The 20017-nt window shown below is 44.6% G+C and overlaps 1 non-coding gene across 1 annotated transcript; it reads right to left on the bottom strand.

Annotated features, from left to right (window-relative positions):
• Positions 1–239: 239 nt before the first annotated feature.
• On the bottom strand, positions 240–313 carry Trnap-ugg (transfer RNA proline (anticodon UGG)). The gene has a single exon. It is a non-coding gene; the product is annotated as a tRNA-Pro (tRNA).
• Between the last annotated feature and the right edge of the window lie 19704 nt (positions 314–20017).

Raw genomic sequence — 20017 nt, 5'->3', positions numbered from 1 at the left:
AACTAACCTAAGGACATCACACACATCCATGCCCGAGGCAGGATTCGAACCTGCGACCGTAGCGGTCTCGCGGTTCCAGACTGCAGCGCCTAGAACCGCACGGCCATTTCGGCCGGCTCCAGCACACATTTCCACTTGTCATTGCTGATGCAGCACAAGTGCTGAATGATAATTAATTGAAACCCTCAGCTGATGACAGATGTTGTTGATATACCTCGATGGGGACAGCTGAAAATGTGTGCCCCGACCGGGACTCGAACCCGGGATCTACTGCTTCCATGGCAGACGCTCTATCCATCTGAGCCACCGAGGACACAGATGAATAGCGCGACTTCAGGGACTTATCCCCTGCACGCTTCCCGCGAGACCCACATTCCCAACTGTCCACAATCTACATACGTAAAGAACCTAATAGATATAGTGTGCGCGAGTAATGAGTGGATGGGTAAATATCTATTAGGTATTTTACGTTTCTAGATTGTGCACAGTTGGGAATGTGGGTCTCACGGGAAGCGTGCAAGGGATAAGTCCCTGCAGTCGCGCTATTCATCTGTGTCCTCGGTTGCTCAGATGAGTCGTGGTCGGGCACTCGGCCAGTGCACATCGCGCGGTCACGGGCGGTCTCGCGGACCAGTGTTTACATCGAGAGCGGTGCCGAGGTGAGGAGCCGAGCAGCGTGTGGGTGGGAGAGTTACTTAAGTCTGTTTTATTTATAAGTGTTGTAAGTACGATGTCGACAATTACCAGAGCCAACAGCGTTCAGTGTGGTTTCGATCGCGCTGCATTGCGGCCGGCGGCGTTTGAAATTAACGAGTGGATTTTTGAGGGTTTGAAATTGCCCGAAGATACAGTCGACACGCTTCTGTTGGACTTTGTGCAATACTCGTCATATGTCAAATTTAATTCGAGTGAAGCTTACGAGAAATTTGTTGAGGAGCATATTGGCATGAGGCAATTTCTTCATACTGATGGTAGTATTAGTAATATCCAGATCGTGCCTTCGGGATACGGAGTGAGAACCGTCAAGTTATTTAATGTGCCACCTGAGTGTCCTAATGAGCTTATTGCACGTTCTCTGTCTCTCTACGGCGTTGTTTTGTTGGTTACCAATGAAAAATGGTCAAGTGCATATCGTTACCAAGTTAACAGCGGCGTGAGAAGTGTATGCATAGAATTAAAAAAGCATATACCTTCGTATGTTGCCATTGGCGGCTGTCGCGAGCAGGTAACTTGCGAAGTGCCGGGGCTAGCAGTGTATTTAACACTAAATTCTTCTAGAATCTTCATATGGAAATGATGCTCTAAGCCCCCCCTTTTCTAACTCCGACTTTTGCTGTTGCACATGGATTAAGAAGAAACGCGAGCTGACTGTAATCGACCCTGCAAGTGGAGTAGAAAAGAGTTTGTCACCTGCAATAATTTAATTTGATAGAAATTAATTTGATAAAGGAAAGTTTCATTAACGTAGTGAGAAATGAAAGGGTTGCTCTACCGATCAACAGAATGAAAGTTCTGTCCAAAATAACAATTAGATTTATTATGACTAAACTCAAAATAATAAACAAAACACATGAAACATTTACAATTCGTCAAATTGGACACTCAAATAAGTGCTGTGAAGGTGAAGTTGTCTATAAAATAGATTGTGACATTTATGATCAAGTGGTATGTGGAGCCAATTCCTTGCAACTCAAATCTTAAGAGAAACACCCAGCCAACCCAACATTAATTGCTGCTACAGTAGTGAGAACTCAGACAATGAACACCCAAGACAGAACCACGTTAGAACAGACGGGAACAGGCGCGCTCTGCTGAGCTCTAATTGTCCCATAGCTAAATTCCCTAATCTGCTGGTGCTGCAGACATACATTACCAAGCTGTTTTCTTACCTGCAAGGACACGATCTGGCATACCGGAGGCGATGGCTGGTTGCTTCGATGTCCCGTCGTGGTGATGATAATGTCGCGAGTATAGCCCGAAACAAATTATCCTGTACTGGTTGTTCCAGACTAAAGACTTCCTAGCAACACAAATGCGTCTCTGAGGGAGACGAAGAAGGCTCGCTACACAATCACTGACGGTACAGTGATTGATTTTAACAAGCGAAGTCACACAGTAACTCCGATACAGTCAACTTTAGCCAAAACTGCTCAAGACGGACAACATAGGCCGCTTGTACGCAGAACGCTCAATTGCCAACTGTACTCGGAAAGTTACATTGAAAGTCGAAACTTCAGCAACTTCGTCAAACAGTTACAATTAAATGAAAGTATATTAGACATCCAACGGAAGGCAGGCTGTACAGAGCAGCAATAGCTCAGTCTTGTAACCTACTCCGACCGAAAGGTGAGAGCCGACCCACTCAGGAGCACCTGTACAAGCTGAACACCGAACATTTCCGCCCCCACGACAGTGGCCGTGGTTAAAAGTTCCAATCAGCAACTCGAAAACCGGGGGAAAATTCCACTCTATTGCCTAAGCACTACTATTCCACCAATGGAGATACTTGGCGCCAATTGGTGCGCCGATTTTGCTACGTCACGGAGCTATCCCCTGAGCAAGCCAATCACAGTTATGATTTTGCAGAAAACGCGGGAATTTGTCCGCCAAGACTGCCTGGGAACCCAACTCATTCCCACGCCTCGCTGGTAGCCCGTCAGAAAGTGGTTTCACTAAGTTTCTGCGAAGTAATGGAATCTAGCTCCAGCCGCTCCTTCAGGACCCTGTAGGCATGTCGCCCCCGCTCTTATGACAATGTCGGGGTCTGGACAGCATCCACTCGACTCCCTCTCACCCGTCGGCATAACCCTTTCAAAATCAGCAGAACCTGCCTGTCACCGGACCACCCAGGTGACGAGAGACGCTGCGTGGGAAGTCCGCATGTGAAGGCATAGCAACTTTTCACCGCTTGCAATTAGAGAGGAAAATATTCATATCTTATGAGTTCTCAATACTAGCCTTGTAATGACCATACTCGGCTATACTTCCCGAAATCGAATTACTCAGAGCAAGATAGAAATATGAGAAGGGGCTCATACCATCTCTCAAACTTACATTGGTCAACCTCCTACCTGTTCGATCTGCCATTCAACAGAACATCTGCGGATGAACTGAACACGTCGACGTCCAGTTCAGCTTCCGTGGGAACGTCCTGCAGACGGCAGTGAAAGGCTTGTTCCATTATTGAGTGAGGTAGTCGCAGGGACTGTACCACAAAGCCGGCAGCCGGAACATGTTAACGAAGCTTCAATACCAGCACTGGTGGAAAGCAGTGACGAAGACATTCCCAGTAGGACGGATGGCACTTCGGTCCCGTCATCCACGCCGGGACGGTTACCGCTGGATACCGACGCTGCGCCGGCCTCCTCTGAAACTCAGGTGTGAGAGGCAAGAGAATGTAATGATTTATTTGCAAATACAGCTTAGAAGCTGGCCGATGAAGGCAACACAGGTGAGAGATTAGCTTGTCTGTAAGGAGAGAAGGGTGGCAAAAAAAAAAAGATGGATAGAGCGTCTGCCATTTAAGCAGGAGATCCCGGGTTCGAGTCCCGGTCGGGGCACACATTTTCAGCTGTCCCCATCGAGGTATATCAACAACACCTGTCGGCGGCTGAGGGTTTCAATTAATTATCATTTATTCTAGAGAAGCTGCATGGTCATCAATGTATCTGTCCTTTCGAGAACAGTTACTATCTTCATATACAAAGTGCTGAGCCTGCTGATAACGATAAACCCTCTCCTTTCTCCCCCCCCCCCCCCCCGCCCTCCTCCTTTAATTTAATACATATGTCTCCCAGCTGTTGATTGCACGTAGTACCTGTTCTTCGGACATGTCTGAATGGACAGACAAAATGCATTCCCGCAATTGTTTCGTCTCAATGGGCAATGAACCACCAATAGTGGAGGTGCAATATTATATCTGACCTCCTGTGGTGAGTTCAGAGTAGCGGATATGGACGAAATGTACAGGAACTGCTGATAGCTGGAGCTCTTTTGTAATGCGGGTTACACAGGAACATGCCGAAATAGTCAGCACAGTTGCGATAAACACTGTGTCGGGGTGAGCAAGTGGTTTATCCACCTGCCTAGTAAGCAGGAGACGTCGGGTTTTAGTCCCGGTCCAGCACACATTTTCACTCATCGACACTTCTCTTTCCTTTCTTTTCTCCCCCTCCTACCATCAGTTTAATTCCTATGTTTCATAGCTGCGGATTCCGCATGGTGTCTGTTCTTTTGGACATGTCCGAAAGAAAAGACATCCATCTTCTTCGGCTTGGTTGAACTAGTATGTCAATCCTCCTGCAGGAATCTCAGAGTAGCGAGCATAGAAGAAATGGTCAGGGGATCCAGATAGGTGGCCCTCAGTTTTAATGTGGGTTGGCCAGGAGACGTGTCTAGATAGTCCGAGCAGTTGGTATAAGCGTTGTGTCTGGATGGTACAATTGGTTAACGCATCTGTTTGGTACGCCGGTGATCTTGGATTCGAATCCCGGTCCAGCAAGGATTTTCACTAGTTGCCGTTGATGACGTAAAAAGTGCTGATGTGGCTGATATCAATAATCCATTACCTATTCTTTCCGTTCTCGCCCCTCCTCCTTCAATTTGGTTCGTATTTTTCACAACTGTAGGTTCCACATGGTGTCTATTCTTTCGGACTTGTCTGGAAGAACAGACATCATGCATTCATATAACTGTTTCGCCTAGATGGGCTATGAGTCCATCTTCTTCACTGCGGGTGCACTAGAATGTCCAACGTCATGCGGAAATCTCAGAGTAGCGAACTTGGAGTATAGGACAAGGACTGCGCATAGGTGGCGCTCATTGGTAATGTGGTTCGGCCAGGAGGTCAACCGAGATAGTCCGCACAGTTGCAAGGAACACTATGTCCGGGTGGCGTAAGTGGTTAAAGCACCTGCCTAGGCAGCAGGATACCTCGGGTATGAATCCCAGCCCAGCACTCATTTTCACTGGTCGCCATTGGTGCCGCACAAAGTCCTGATGTAGTTGATATCGATAGTTCCATTCCTTTCTCCCCCCTTTTATGTCAATTTAATTCAAAAAGAAAAATCATTCACACATCAGTCCACATGCAAAATAAGAAGAAAAACATCATTCTCCATCACGACTAGTAGCCACACATAGCAAGCCCATCGTATAGAGAGTGTCATCACCATTCCATGTCACATGTCATATCTTATAAATCGATTTTGAGCAAATGAGGGGTAATTATATACACCTACGGGTTCTCGTTCGAAAGGAAAGACCGCGTATTCAGCGCTGAACAAACAGGTTCCTGTGCTCATTGGCGAAGTAGAGCCACGTGCACCTCTCTCCACGTAGATGTCACACATAGAGGGGTTAATTGTGGAACCAAACTTCGCAGAAAAAGTTTGTTGCCTTTGTTTTGATTTGGACTCTAATTCACTTGTGGTGGCCATGAGGAAAAAGAAGTTTTTCTTTCACGAACATTTTTGAAACTCGTTTCAAAATTGTGAGTAAATGCTTTGTTAAAGAAATGCTGGAAGCACCGGCATCTGACATTGGCTGGACAACCGGGCAGGTTATATCCCATTCAACACCACATGGAAAGTCGTTGAACAAAGAAACAACTCGAACCAAGTTATACATATGTAAATCTGCATTGCTCGAACAAATTAACTTATAATAAGTTTATACAAGGGATCAATTTAGATAAGTATGACCACATTGACCTATTAGTTATTGTGGCGGCAGTTCAGATCAGAACTAAGTGCTCTCACATAGATCTCATTATCCGTACTCAGCCCGCCTGGCTAGCCACGTGGTCTAACGCGCTGCTTCCCGAGTGGGAATGCGTGCCGGTCCCCGCCCAGTAGATTAGTGTCGAGGTCCGATGTGCCGGGCAGCCGTTGGATGGTTTTTAAGGCAGTTTTCCATCTACCTCGCTGAATGCCGTCTGCTTCCCCTTATTCCGTTATTCCGTCTCAGTTACACTATGTCGGGGATTGCTGCCCAAACACTGTCTCCACGTACCCACACACCATCATTACTCTACCATTTGGGGTTACACTCGTCTGGTATGAGACGTTTCTGGTGGAAGGGGGGGGGGGGGCAGTGGGTCCACTGGGGGGACCGAACCCGGACAATAACGCTGGGTCCGTTGTGGGGCGGCGGTGGGGTAGATGGACTACTGTGGCCTCTTTTGGGGTTGTGAACCACTGAGGGCTATGCCGAGACGAAGCGTCTACGTCGTTTCTAGGTCCCCGGTTTAATACACATTACACAATCCATACTCAAGGAATATAAAAAAAATCCAAGTAAGTTCGAACAGGACTCGCACACTGAGGGTTTCGTACAAACTTGATTGTTATGTAGATAGTTCATCCATCATGGGAACAGAAAATCACGACGATGTTTGCTTCTTATTGATACCGATACCGGCGATATACCGGTCCCGGGAATTCCAAGACTTTAGAGAATCATAAAAAAATTTTTTCGCGTTATATAATACAAATTAACAATTTTCGGACTATGTCATTTGCTTGTACTGTGAAACCTTGCTTCTTAATTATAGGGTTTGATGAGTGAGTTTGCGAGAATGAAAATATGTTACATAGATGGCCATACCTTTTGATTGCGATGAATTAAAATCTTGAATTTTAATCACCACCATGAGACAGTAGACCTTAGTATCTGACAGAAGGTGAAACTTGATACATCTACCCGTTCGTTAGAAAAAGGAGCTCAACAAAGAAGAAAAAATATTTTTGTTGTTGTTTTATAATTATATGTTGACAATTTTCGATTTTTTTTCCTTTACTTGGACTATGAAACCTTGCTTGCCATATTTCATGGTACTAGGTGAACAGGAAGTAACCTAAAGTTTTTGGTGAGTGAATTTGCGAGATTCAAGATATGTGACATAAATAATCGTATCTTTTGATTAGACTGACTTAGAAGATCCAAGTTTTTACAGAGACAAGTGACCGTTGACGTTCAATGTGACAGTTTTCAACTCGACATGTCTACCCGCTTCTGAGACAAATTGGTGTTTACCACTCGGACAGACAGACAGACGGACAACAAAGTGATCCTTTTTTTTTTGGTCATCAGTCTACTGACTGGTTTGATGCGGCCCGCCACGAATTCCTTTCCAGTGCTAACCTCTTCATCTCAGAGTAGCACTTGCAACCCACGTCCTCAATTATTTGCCAGCACCCTCTAGTACCATGGAAGTCATTCCCTCATGTTAGTCAGATGTCCTATCATCCTGTCCCTTCTCCTTATCAGTGTTTTCCACATATTCCTATCCTCTCCGATTCTGCATAGAACCTCCTCATTCCTTACCTTATCAGTCCACCTAATTTTCAACATTCGTCTATAGCACCACATCTCAAATGCTTCGATTCTCTTCTGTTCCGGTTTTCCCACAGTCCATGTTTCACTACCATACAATGCTGTACTCCAGACGTACATCCTCAGAAATTTCTTCCTCAAATAAGGCCGGTATTTGATATTAGTAGACTTCTCTTGGCCATAAATGCCTTTTTTTGCCATAGCGAGTCTGCTTTTGATGTCCTCCTTGCTCCGTCCGTCATTGGTTATTTTACTGCCTAGGTAGCAGAATTCCTTAACTTCATTGACTTCGTGACCATCAATCCTGATGTTAAGTTTCTCGCTGTTCTCATTTCTACTACTTCTCATTACCTTCGACTTTCTCCGATTTACTCTCAAACCATACTGTGTACTCATTAGACTGTTCATTCCGTTCAGTAGATCATTTAATTCTTCTTCACTTTCACTCAGGATAGCAATGTCATCAGCGAATCGTATCATTGATAGCCTTTCACCTTGTATTTTAATTCCACTCCTGAACCTTTCTTTTATTTCCATCATTGCTTCCTCGATGTACAGATTGAAGAGTAGGGGCGAAAGGCTACAGCCTTGTCTTACACCCTTCGTAATACGAGCACTTCGTTCTTGATCGTCCACTCTTATTATTCCCTCTTGGTTGTTGTACATATTGTATATGACCCGTCTCTCCCTATAGCTTACCCCTACTTTTTTCAGAATCTCGAACAGATTGCACCATTTTATATTGTCGAACGCTTTTTCCAGATCGACAAATCCTATGAAAGTGTCTTGACTTTTCTTTAGCCTTGCTTCATTTATTAGCCGTAACGTCAGAATTGCCTCTCTCGTCCCTTTACTTTTCCTAAAGCCAAACTGATCGTCACCTAGCGCATTCTCAATTTTCTTTTCCATTCTTCTGTATATTATTCTTGTAAGCAGCTTCGATGCATGAGCTGTTAAGCTGATTGTGCGATAATTCTCGCACTTGTCAGCTCTTGCCGTCTTCGGAATTGTGTGGATGATGCTTTTCCGAAAGTCAGATGGTATATCGCCAGACTCATATATTCTACACACCAACGTGAATAGTCGTTTTGTTGCCACTTCCCCCAATGATTTTAGAAATTCAGATGGAATGTTATCTATCCCTTCTGCCTTATTTGACCGTAAGTCCTCCAAAGCTCTTTTAAATTCCGATTCTAATACTGGATCCCCTATCTCTTCTAAATCGACTCCTGTTTCTTCTTCTATCACATCAGACAAATCTTCACCCTCATAGAGGCTTTCAAGGTATTCATTCCACCTATCTGCTCTCTCCTCTGCATTTAACAGTGGAATTCCCGTTGCACTCTTAATGTTACCACCGTTGCTTTTAATGTCACCAAAGGTTGTTTTGACTTTCCTGTATGCTGAGTCTGTCCTTCCGACAATCATATCTTTTTCGATGTCTTCACATTATTCCTGCGGCCATTTCGTCTTAGCTTCCCTGCACTTCCTATTTATTTCATTCCTCAGCGACTTGTATTTCTGTATTCCTGATTTTCCCGGAACATGTTTCTACTTCCTCCTTTCATCAATCAACTGAAGCATTTCTTCTGTTACCCATGGTTTCTTCGCAGCTACCTTCTTTGTACCTATGTTTTCCTTCCCAACTTTTGTGATGGCCCTCTTTAGAGATGTCCATTCCTCTTCAACTGTACTGCCTACTGCGCTATTCCTTATTGCTGTATCTATAGCGTTAGAGAACTTCAAACGTATCTCGTCATTCCTTAGTACTTCCGTATCCCACTTCTTTGCGTATTGATTCTTCCTGACTAATGTCTTGAACTTCAGCCTACTCTTCATCACTACTATATTGTGATCTGAGTCTATATCTGCTCCTGGGTACGCTTTACAATCCAGTATCTGATTTCGGAATCTCTGTCTGACCATGATGTAATCTAATTGAAATCTTCCCGTATCTCCCGGCATTTTCCAAGTATGCCTCCTCCTCTTGTGATTCTTGAACAGGGTATTCGCTATTACTAGCTGAAACTTGTTACAGAACTCAATTAGTCTTTCTTCTCTTTCATTCCTTGTCCCAAGCCCATATTCTTCTGTAACCTTTTCTTCTACTCCTTCCCCTACAACTGCATTCCAGTCGCCCATGACTATTAGATTTTCGTCCCCCTTTACATACTGCATTACGCTTTCAATATCCTCATACACTTTCTCTATCTATTCATCTTCAGCTTGCGACGTCGGCGTGTATACCTGAACTATCGTTGTCGGTGTTGGTCTGCTGTCGATTCTGATTAGAACAACCCGGTCACTGAACTGTTCACAGTAACACACCCTCTGCCCTACCTTCCTATTCATAACGAATCCTACACCTGTTATACCATTTTCTGCTGCTGTTGATATTACCCGATACTCATCTGACCAGAAATCCTTGTCTTCCTTCCACTTCACTTCACTGACCCCTACTATATCTAGATTGAGCCTTCGCATTTCCCTTTTCAGATTTTCTAGTTTCCCTACCACGTTCAAGCTTCTGACATTCCACGCCCAGACTCGTAGAACGTTATCCTTTCGTTGATTATTCAATCTTTTTCTCATGGTAACCTCCCCCTTAGCAGTCCCCTCCCGGAGATCCGAAAGGGGGACTATTCCGGAATCTTTTGCCAATGGAGAGATCATCATGACACTTCTTCAATTACAGGCCACATGTCCTGTGGATACACGTTACGTGTCTTTAATGCAGTGGTTTCCATTGCCTTCTGCATCCTCATGTCGTTGATCATTGCTGATTCTTCCTCCTTTAGGGGGAATTTCCCACCCCTAGGACAAGAGAGTGCCCTGAACCTCTATCCGCTCCTCCGCCCTCTTTGACAAGGCCGTTGGCAGAATTAGGCTGACTTCTTATGCCGGAAGTCTTCGGCCGCCAATGCTGATTATTTATCAAAATTTAGGCAGTGGCGCGGATCGAACCCGGGACCGAAGACGTTTTGATTATAAATCAAAGACGCTACCCCTAGACCAGTGATCCTACACACACCAAAAAAAAGTTTTACATCACCCCGGTTCCCATAGCTCCTGAAGATATACGTTGACTGTGGATATTGTATCACGGACACAGTCCCTTTGACTGTTCAGAGACGTCACTAAACCAGCACAAAGATGCAAACAACCATGGATGAGCAGCGTCTATTAGACGGAGGGGGTCCGTCAGCTAATCAGTTCCAGTCATTCCACCAGGAAGGAGGTACACGGCTCGTGTTGTCTGTAGTTCAACCACGCCTCGATGGTCAATACCGCGGTTCGATAGCGTCTGCATTGTTACTTTGTGCCAGGAAGGCCTCTCAACAAGGGAAGTGTCCAGGCGTCTCGGAGTGAACCAAAGCGATGTTGTTCGGACATGAGGAGATACAGAGAGACAGGAACTGTAGATGACATGCCTCGCTCAGGCCGCCCAAGGGCTACTACTGCAGTGGATGACCGCCCCCTGTGGATTATGACTAGGAGAAACCCTGAAGGCAACGCCACTATGTTGAATGATGCTTTTCGTGCAGCCACAGGACGTCGTGTTACGACTCAAACTGAGCGCAACAGGCTGCATGATGCGCAACTTCACTCCCGACGTACATGGCGAGGTCCATCTTTGCAACCACGACACCATGCAGCGCGGTACAGATGGGCCCAACAACATGCCTAGTGGACCGCTCAGGATTGGCATCGCATTCTCTTAACCGATGAGTGTCGCATATGCCTTCAACCAGACAATCATTGGAGACATGTTTGAAGGCAACCCAGTTAGGCTGAACGCCTTAGACACACTGTCCAGCGAGTACAGCAAGGTGCACGTTCCCTGCTGTTTTGGTGTGGCATTATGTGGGGCAGACGTGCGCAGCTGATAGTCGTGGAAGGTGCCATAACGGCTGTACGGTACGTGAATGCCAGCCTCCGATCGATAATGCAATCATATCGGCAGCATATAGGCGAGGCATTCTTCTTCATGGACGACAATTCGCGCCCCCATCGTGCACATCTTGTGAATGACTTCCTTACGGATAACGATATCGCTCGACTAGAGTGGCCAGCATGTTCTCCAGACATGAGCCCTTTCGAACACAGCTGGGATGGGTTGAAAAGGGTTGTTTATGGACGACGTGACCCACCAACAACTCTGAGGGATCTACGCCGAATCACCGTTGAGGAGTGGCACCATCTGGACCAAAAGTGCCCTGATGAAATAGTGGATAGTATGCTACGAAGAACACAGGCATGCATCAATGCAAGAGGACGTGCTACTGGGTATTACAGGTGCCGGTGTTTACAGCAATCTGGACCACCACCTCTGAAGGTCTCGCTGCGTGGTGATGCAACGTGTTGGTTTTCATGAGCAATAAAAAGGGCGGAAATGTTTATGTTGATCTCTCTTCCAATTTCTGTACTCTGTACTTCTGTACTCTCGGAACCGAGGTGATGCAAAACTTTTTTTGATTTGTATAAGGGTCCCGGTTTTACTGATTGGCGCACGAAACCCTAAAAAAGATGGAAAGAAACCTCAATAAATATCTTTAACATACCTAGTTCAAAGAGAATCGTCTAGCGTTACGATCACCCAGAAACAAGTCTTCATGATACCTGTACCCGGAACATATTCGGAGTGTTCGCAAAAACTCAACTGACCAATCAGTTTCGTGTGCAGCCTATACATGTCTCGACCGACTTTAATCAGCGATTACGGACGTGATGCTGTTACAGCGCCGCATTGACAAAAGACGAACTTTTGTCGGGCGATTGGCACGACAGACTTACAAAGGGCACAATTTTTCGTGCAAAGTTTGTGTGTGGGGGTGGGGGCAGGGGGGTGGGGGAGTGGACTTTTAGGTAGTCGTACCCGACCGCCCGCGGAACAAGAAAAGTTAGTCGGTCAGTTGGCTAAGGCGCCTACATAGTCCAATTTGTCGGTCGGTTGGTGCGTGTGTAGGATCATGAAGTGAAGATGCACGTTGCAGACTCTGGTCAACATAACAATCCGAACACGAGGACTCTCCTTGGTGTGCCGTATGGCTGTAGACAAATTCCTCTGCTTCCTTCCATCACTATATCAAGTTGGCAGAACTACAAAGTCATGCTACAGGTTCCATCTATTCCGCAAAATTTCAAACTTAACCCAATCACAGAATCATGCGTCCTTGCTTCCCTACATAGGAGGGGTGCAGGCACAGAAATATTCTCATACTACATGGGCATTAAAAGCTCATCCCACTTCGGAGCCATGTTACCGTCTCATACACGTAATTTGTGGTGCCTGAAGCTACAGATAGTGCTCACAGTCCGAACAAATTTGCTTGAAGCGCTTCTAATTAAAAGTAAGGAATATAGGAATATGTTACAGCTCTTTATGTTTCGCTTTTGTAGCGACCTCTCTAATACGACCATTAGGGTGCACAAAAGGAAATGGCGTCCAACCGCACTTCATAGTTGTTTTCAGACTCCATGTGTAGTTTGCATTTTTTTTCTGGGGATGCACCCAAAGAGAAAAATAAAAGCTCCTCTTTTCCTTTAGTAATAGATCACAAAAACAAACGACTAAAGTCAAGATAAAGAAGACACAAAAGAGGAAATGTAGTACAATAGAATGACCGACCTATGCGAAAATATATTCACTTTTACTTCTACATCTTGACACTGGAAAGGACTGTGAAGAGCATTGCAGTGTGTGTCTCGTGTTAGGTGTTCATTTTCGTACGGAGACGGGATGAACGATTGCTTAAACGCCTCTGTGGGCGTTGCAAATAATCTAACATTTTCCTCGCGGTGTTCCTCACTTAATACTGGTTCTTATAACCTAGTAAATACATTTTAGTGGGATAGGTGACTGTCATCAACTGTCTATTAATTCAGTTTTTTTCAGTTCCTTCATGAGTCAAACAAATCTGTGGTCATTTATGCTGCCCTTCTTTGTGTGCTTTCAGAACCGCAGTTACTTTGTGTGGGCCCCACACACTTCAGCAGTTCTCAAGGATGGGTCATACATATGTTGTTTAACCTACGATCTTTGCAGACTGTTTGACCTTTCCCACTATCCTACCAATGAACCGATGTCTGCCACCTGATTTACCTACGACTGAACCTACGCGACCGTTCCGTCTCAGATCCCCACAAACTATTACACCCAGTTATGTGCTGACAGGTTCCCATTACGACTTATCGATACTGTAGTAGTAGGATGACTTACCGATTTTGTCGTACAGAATACAACGTTTCTTCGTGTAGATGGTTGCACACTTTCACGTTTCTGAACATTTAAGGCACGCAGCCAATACGTGAACAGCATTGAAACCTTGTCAAGCTCTACTTGATTATTTGTGCAGCTATTTTCAGACAATATTTCATTGTAGATAACTCAGTCATCAGCAAAAAAAAATTGAGGTTACTGTTAATGTCTGCTGGCTTATAAATGTACATTTCCCTAAGGCAGTCCTGAAGTTACCAACCAAGGAGAGGGGGGGGGGCGGGACGAAGCACCACGAAGGAGTTATCCGAACGGGATGGAAATCGGTAGATGTGATGTACATGTACAGACAAAAATGATTAAAGTTTCATAAAAACTGGATGGTTTATTCGAGAGAAAGAGCCTCTCAAAGGAGCAAGTCAGTCCCACGCTGTCCACCTCTGGCCCTTAAGCCGTCGGCATCCGAACGTTGAGCTTTGAGCGTGCCGAGTTTCTGACGTCATAGCGTGGAATTGCACGCTCGGGAGTCTTCCCGAATGTGCAGAGCAATATCTGGCATGTCAGATATTCTGAGCGTGCGTCTGGGCGTTGACCAATGAGATGGCACAACGCCACCTACGTCACAAGCACGCCGTCTCCCTTCAGTACAGAGTTGTGAGGCGCCATATTGGCATTCATTTCAAGCATATATATATATATATATATATATATATATATATATATATATATATATGCGTTTCTGAGCACCAGCAAATTGAGAATCACTGGAAAACCCGTTGTTAACTGTGTGATTCGTTCCGATAAAAGAATGAGAAACATCATATTCGTGGCAAAAGAATATTGTAACTTGCGTATTTTGAGAGTAGGCTTCTTGAAGGCAGTGACACACTGAAGGTCCACCCTAAACGTATTGTCCTTGGTACAATTTGTTATAATTAAATTTCAATTAGTAAGATATCTACGATTAAGGTTTCCAGCAAGCGGTAACATAATATGATTAGATATAACGCGTGTGATGTTGGTTTAGCGGTGTGAGCCCGTGGTTTAGTGGTAATCGTCGTGCATTCTAAACTTATTCGGACAGAGAGCTGCTTAGCCTCTGTAATAAAAAACTGAGTGGCAGGATCAACAAAACGCACATGAATGTCATATGACGTTCGCAACGATCAAACACAACGCTCAACAACGAACAAAATGCAAAAAAAAAACAAAAAAAAAAACAATGAGCAGAGTTTGTTGGGGCAGTGGTTCGCGTCTTGACCTTTACAATTTTTTTTCCTAACATTCGCCTTTTTATTAGGTTCTGATACTTTATTATTAGTTTAATATGAGCATACACTATAATATTTGATGTTATGTAAATACACTCCTGGAAATGGAAAAAGAACACATTGACACCGGTGTGTCAGACCCACCATACTTGCTCCGGACACTGCGAGAGGGCTGTACAAGCAATGATCACACGCACGGCACAGCGGACACACCAGGAACCGCGGTGTTGGCCGTCGAATGGCGCTAGCTGCGCAGCATTTGTGCACCGCCGCCGTCAGTGTCAGCCAGTTTGCCGTGGCATACGGAGCTCCATCGCAGTCTTTAACACTGGTAGCATGCCGCGACAGCGTGGACGTGAACCGTATGTGCAGTTGACGGACTTTGAGCGAGGGCGTATAGTGGGCATGCGGGAGGCCGGGTGGACGTACCGCCGAATTGCTCAACACGTGGGGCGTGAGGTCTCCACAGTACATCGATGTTGTCGCCAGTGGTCGGCGGAAGGTGCACGTGCCCGTCGACCAGGGACCGGACCGCAGTGACGCACGGATGCACGCCAAGACCGTAGGATCCTACGCAGTGCCGTAGGGGACCGCACCGCCACTTCCCAGCAAATTAGGGACACTGTTGCTCCTGGGGTATCGGCGAGGACCATTCGCAACCGTCTCCATGAAGCTGGGCTACGGTCCCGCACACCGTTAGGCCGTCTTCCGCTCACGCCCCAACATCGTGCAGCCCGCCTCCAGTGGTGTCGCGACAGGCGTGAATGGAGGGACGAATGGAGACGTGTCGTCTTCAGCGATGAGAGTCGCTTCTGCCTTGGTGCCAATGATGGTCGTATGCGTGTTTGGCGCCGTGCAGGTGAGCGCCACAATCAGGACTGCATACGACCGAGGCACACAGGGCCAACACCCGGCATCATGGTGTGGGGAGTGATCTCCTACACTGGCCGTACACCACTGGTGATCGTCGAGGGGACACTGAATAGTGCACGGTACATCCAAACCGTCATCGAACCCATCGTTCTACCATTCCTAGACCGGCAAGGGAACTTGCTGTTCCAACAGGACAATGCACGTCCGCATGTATCCCGTGCCACCCAACGTGCTCTAGAAGGTGTAAGTCAACTACCCTGGCCAGCAAGATCTCGGGATCTGTCCCCCATTGAGCATGTTTGGGACTGGATGAAACGTCATCTCACGCGGTCTGCACGTCCAGCACGAACGCTGGTCCAACTGAGGCGCCAGGTGGAAATGGCATGGCAAGCCGTTCCACAGGACTACATCCAGCATCTCTACGATCGTCTCCATGGGAGAATAGCAGCCTGCATTGCTGCGAAAGGTGGATATACACTGTACTAGTGCCGACATTGTGCATGCTCTGTTGCCTGTGTCTATGTGCCTGTGGTTCTGTCAGTGTGATCATGTGATGTATCTGACCCCAGGAATGTGTCAATAAAGTTTCCCCTTCCTGGGACAATGAATTCACGGTGTTCTTATTTCAATTTCCAGGAGTGTATAAGTTCACCTATTTTTGAGGGGCGACTTTGTTCGATTGGCTTAATCTACAGGACAGCTTGCGATACTTGTATAAAGATATTTTGCTCCTTTTTTCTTTTACGCCTCGTAATTCACATGTTGCAAAGATTCTGCTACTGCTTAGGAACAGTGTTCAAGTAAGACTGACCTTGGGGTTTTACTAAAATGTGGGAAAGATGAAATAATCTTTATCATATGTGGAGAAGTATTCCAAATTTGTAATGCACTGTTTGTAATGGAACTTTTATAAGCCTGTGTCCTTATTGATTGGACATGGTACTTTCCTTTCGTGGACGATGGAGGAAATGTGCGTTTCAATAGAGCTATCGTGGGAATTTTACGCGGAATTGGTGAGTAAACAGTGTGGTTACGAACTAGAACCATCCCTCAACTGCCGCTGGAGTGCGTTGCGATCGCGTATACCACGCTGGGGCCCACGTACCGTATGCACAAGTCGCATCGTTCCTGAGCGTTCAGCAGCATGTTGAACTTGACACGCTCAACGTTAAAGTTCGACAGCACGGTCCGTGTGCCGAATGCTTTACGCAAGCTGTTATTCGGCTTGGCATTGGTTAGAGTTGTTGGAAGTCCTCCTGAGGAATATCGCGCCAAATTCTGTCCAACTGACGTGTTAAATCGTCAAAATCCCGAGCTGATTGGAGGGCCCTGTCCACAATGATCCCAACGTTCTCAATTGGGAAAGATCCGGCGATGTGGAGCTCAGTGTACGGTTTGGCAAACATGAAAACAAGCAGTAGAAACTCTCGACATGTGCGGGCATTATCTTACTGAAATGTAAGCCCAGGCTGACTTACCATGAAGGGCAACTAGACGGAGCGTAGAGCATCGTCGACGTGCCGCTCAGCTGTAAGGGTGCCCCAGATGACAGCCAGCGGAGTCATCCTATGAAATGAAATGACACTCCAGACCAGTGTTCGGCTAGTAATTTTAGACGGGGTCTGGACACTTCTGAATATTTTTAACGAGATCCAGAAGTAAAATCTCATATTCCTTACTAATTTTGTACTTCAGTTTACAGTCTTTTTATTTTAATTTTCACTCTCAAACTAATATGAAATACAACAGATTGTATTATTTGTATTAAAATCCAGAAAAACTTATATTCTTCACTATTTTTTATTTTTATTTTAACTCACAAAAAATATGAAGTACAATTTGTGTTGAAAAATCAAGGAAAAAAGTATATTCAGTTTTACCTTTTATTTTAATTTTCACTCACAAAATATTAAATAAAAAAATCAATGAGGGAAATTACATTTGAGGTCTTTAGCCAATCTCTTTATGTTAGGTTCAAGTGGGGAGCACTTGAATTGTGTCTTCAGGATAGGCGGCCGTTAATCTTGAGCGATACTCGTTCTTCAAAAAAGTCATTTTTGAAAATGAAATTTCGCAAATATATGTGGATCCAAACATAACAGCCAGGTGTAGAGCTAATTTTTTGCAATTTCCATATTTTTTGGCACATGTTTAGTTCAAAATTCTTCAGCGAATGCAGTTTTATACGTGCGCAAGGAAATGTCTTCCTGCAAGTCTATTATCTCCATTTGGAGTAAGGTTTTGAAAGGCAGAAGAACTTCGCAGCCACATCCGTCCATTCTGTAGCTGGAGAAATTTCAAGTGGCGATTTTAGTAGTCACGACAGCTTCTCTATCTGTGAAAAGTCTTGGAATATTGCTGAAACTTCCTTCTTAAGATCCGAAGTAAAATTTGAGATTATTGAAATGTCTGTTTCGAAATGATTTTTACATTAAAAAATGGCTGGAAAGTGAAAAAATTCTTGACTTGCAATGTCTTTTTCAAACATATCGCCGGGCGCTGTGGCCGAGCGATTCTAGGCGCTTCAGTCTGGAACCGCGCGACTGCTACGGTCGCAGGTTCGAATCCTGCCTCGGGCATGGATGTGTGTAATGTCCTTAGCTTAGTTAGATTTAAGTAGTTCAAAGTTCTAGGGGACTGATGACCTCAGAAGTGAAGTCCCATAGCGCTCAGAGCCATTTGAACCATCAAACATATCCAGCATGTGACGGAAAGGAGACACACTTTGTATCGGATCACATGTTAATTTCTCATTTTCTTGTAACTCAGTACTGAGCGCATTTAAATGCTTTAGAATGTCTTTCAAGAAAACCACAGCAAGCGTATTGCGTTCGTTTGCTATGAACTTCTTGTGAATCCAAGTTTTCGAAGAAGAATGTTAGTTCTTCGTTTATTTGCCAAAAACGTTCAATCACTTGACCTTTACTTAGCCAGTGGACATTGTTGTACTGCAGTAAATCAGAATGCGCCGAGTCACACTCAGAAAGAAACTCTTTGAACTGTCTGTTCTAAAGAGCAGAACAACCTGTCCCTTATTTCTTTCAGAGTCACAGCAAGTTTTCCACAAAGGGCTGCCTGGTAAATTATGCACTGATAAGATAGCAGTCCAGTATTCTCATCTTTGATTCTCTTTACCAGTCCTTTTTATTTGCCGATCATCGCTGGGTCCCTATCAGTTGAAACAGACACCATTTTACCATAACTAATGATTAATTTCTCATGATGCCATCAAAAGCCTTGAATAAATGTTCTCCACGAGTCTTGCCTTTCAGCGGCAATATTGTTAACAATTCTTCCCTAAATTCTTTTTTTTCAGTATCCCAGAACCGCACGACAATGGGCATTTATTCTTCATCAGTAACGTCGCATGATTCATCTAGTGCTATGGCGTAGCAAGGCACCTTTTGCAGAAGTTAGAGCAAACTACTTTTATTATCAGAAGCCAAAATTTCGATTCTTCTTGTATTTTTTCCTTCCGACACTGGAAACCTTGAACTGCAGCAACAACATCCCTTGTCTCTTCAGAAAGTACCACGGCCATTTCCAAATTACTTTTTTTTTCTACTGTCTCAGAGTCTGAAAATGGCTGCTTTTGTTTGTGAAGCGTTCAACACACACGCATCGCTGCTTCTGCAGATTTTCCCAGTGTTGCCAACTCCTAAAAAACGTTCCCCCTAGGATCAGTTTGAAATCACCCTAAATTTTCCTTTGAACTCCTTAAAATTCCGAATAGGCATCTATGTTTGATAGAAACATTGAACGATTAATAAAAACATTCAGGTAGGAAGAAATTATGATTTCATTTACAAAGTTGTGTTTTATACAATGCAACTTATAATCTAAATACCCTATTACGATAAACAGACACTGGCGAATTTTTAAGCATTGTGATGATGTTAATAGATATAAAATTAGATATGTTTATGTATGGTTGTTTGATTCAGTATTTGAAAAACTTAGTAATGCTGTTTGTTAACTAAATTCGAGATTAGTAAATCTGAATGTTTATCAGTGCAAATTAAACCAGATTGGCAAGTTTTAGACAATTTTTTAATGAGTTGCAAAGACCACCCCAACTACCTGAGGAATGGAATAAATGTAAAAACATTTGTTAAAAAGAACTTTCACATTACCTCCATATCAAACGTCACGAGTGCAAGCATGAAAATATTCAAAATACCGTGCCCATAGAAATATCCCCATGATCCATTCGTAAGCTAGACAGATTAACGAACCCATGTAGAAAAACAAGCAAGCAAGTACATGTAAACTGAACAAAATTAATGCCAAATCAAGCTTCTGTTCAAAGGCATTCCACGAA

Source organism: Schistocerca serialis, chromosome 1, assembly GCF_023864345.2.
Source record: "Schistocerca serialis cubense isolate TAMUIC-IGC-003099 chromosome 1, iqSchSeri2.2, whole genome shotgun sequence".
Lineage (NCBI taxonomy): Eukaryota > Metazoa > Arthropoda > Insecta > Orthoptera > Acrididae > Schistocerca > Schistocerca serialis.
This window is presented reverse-complemented; position numbering and strand designations above follow the sequence as displayed.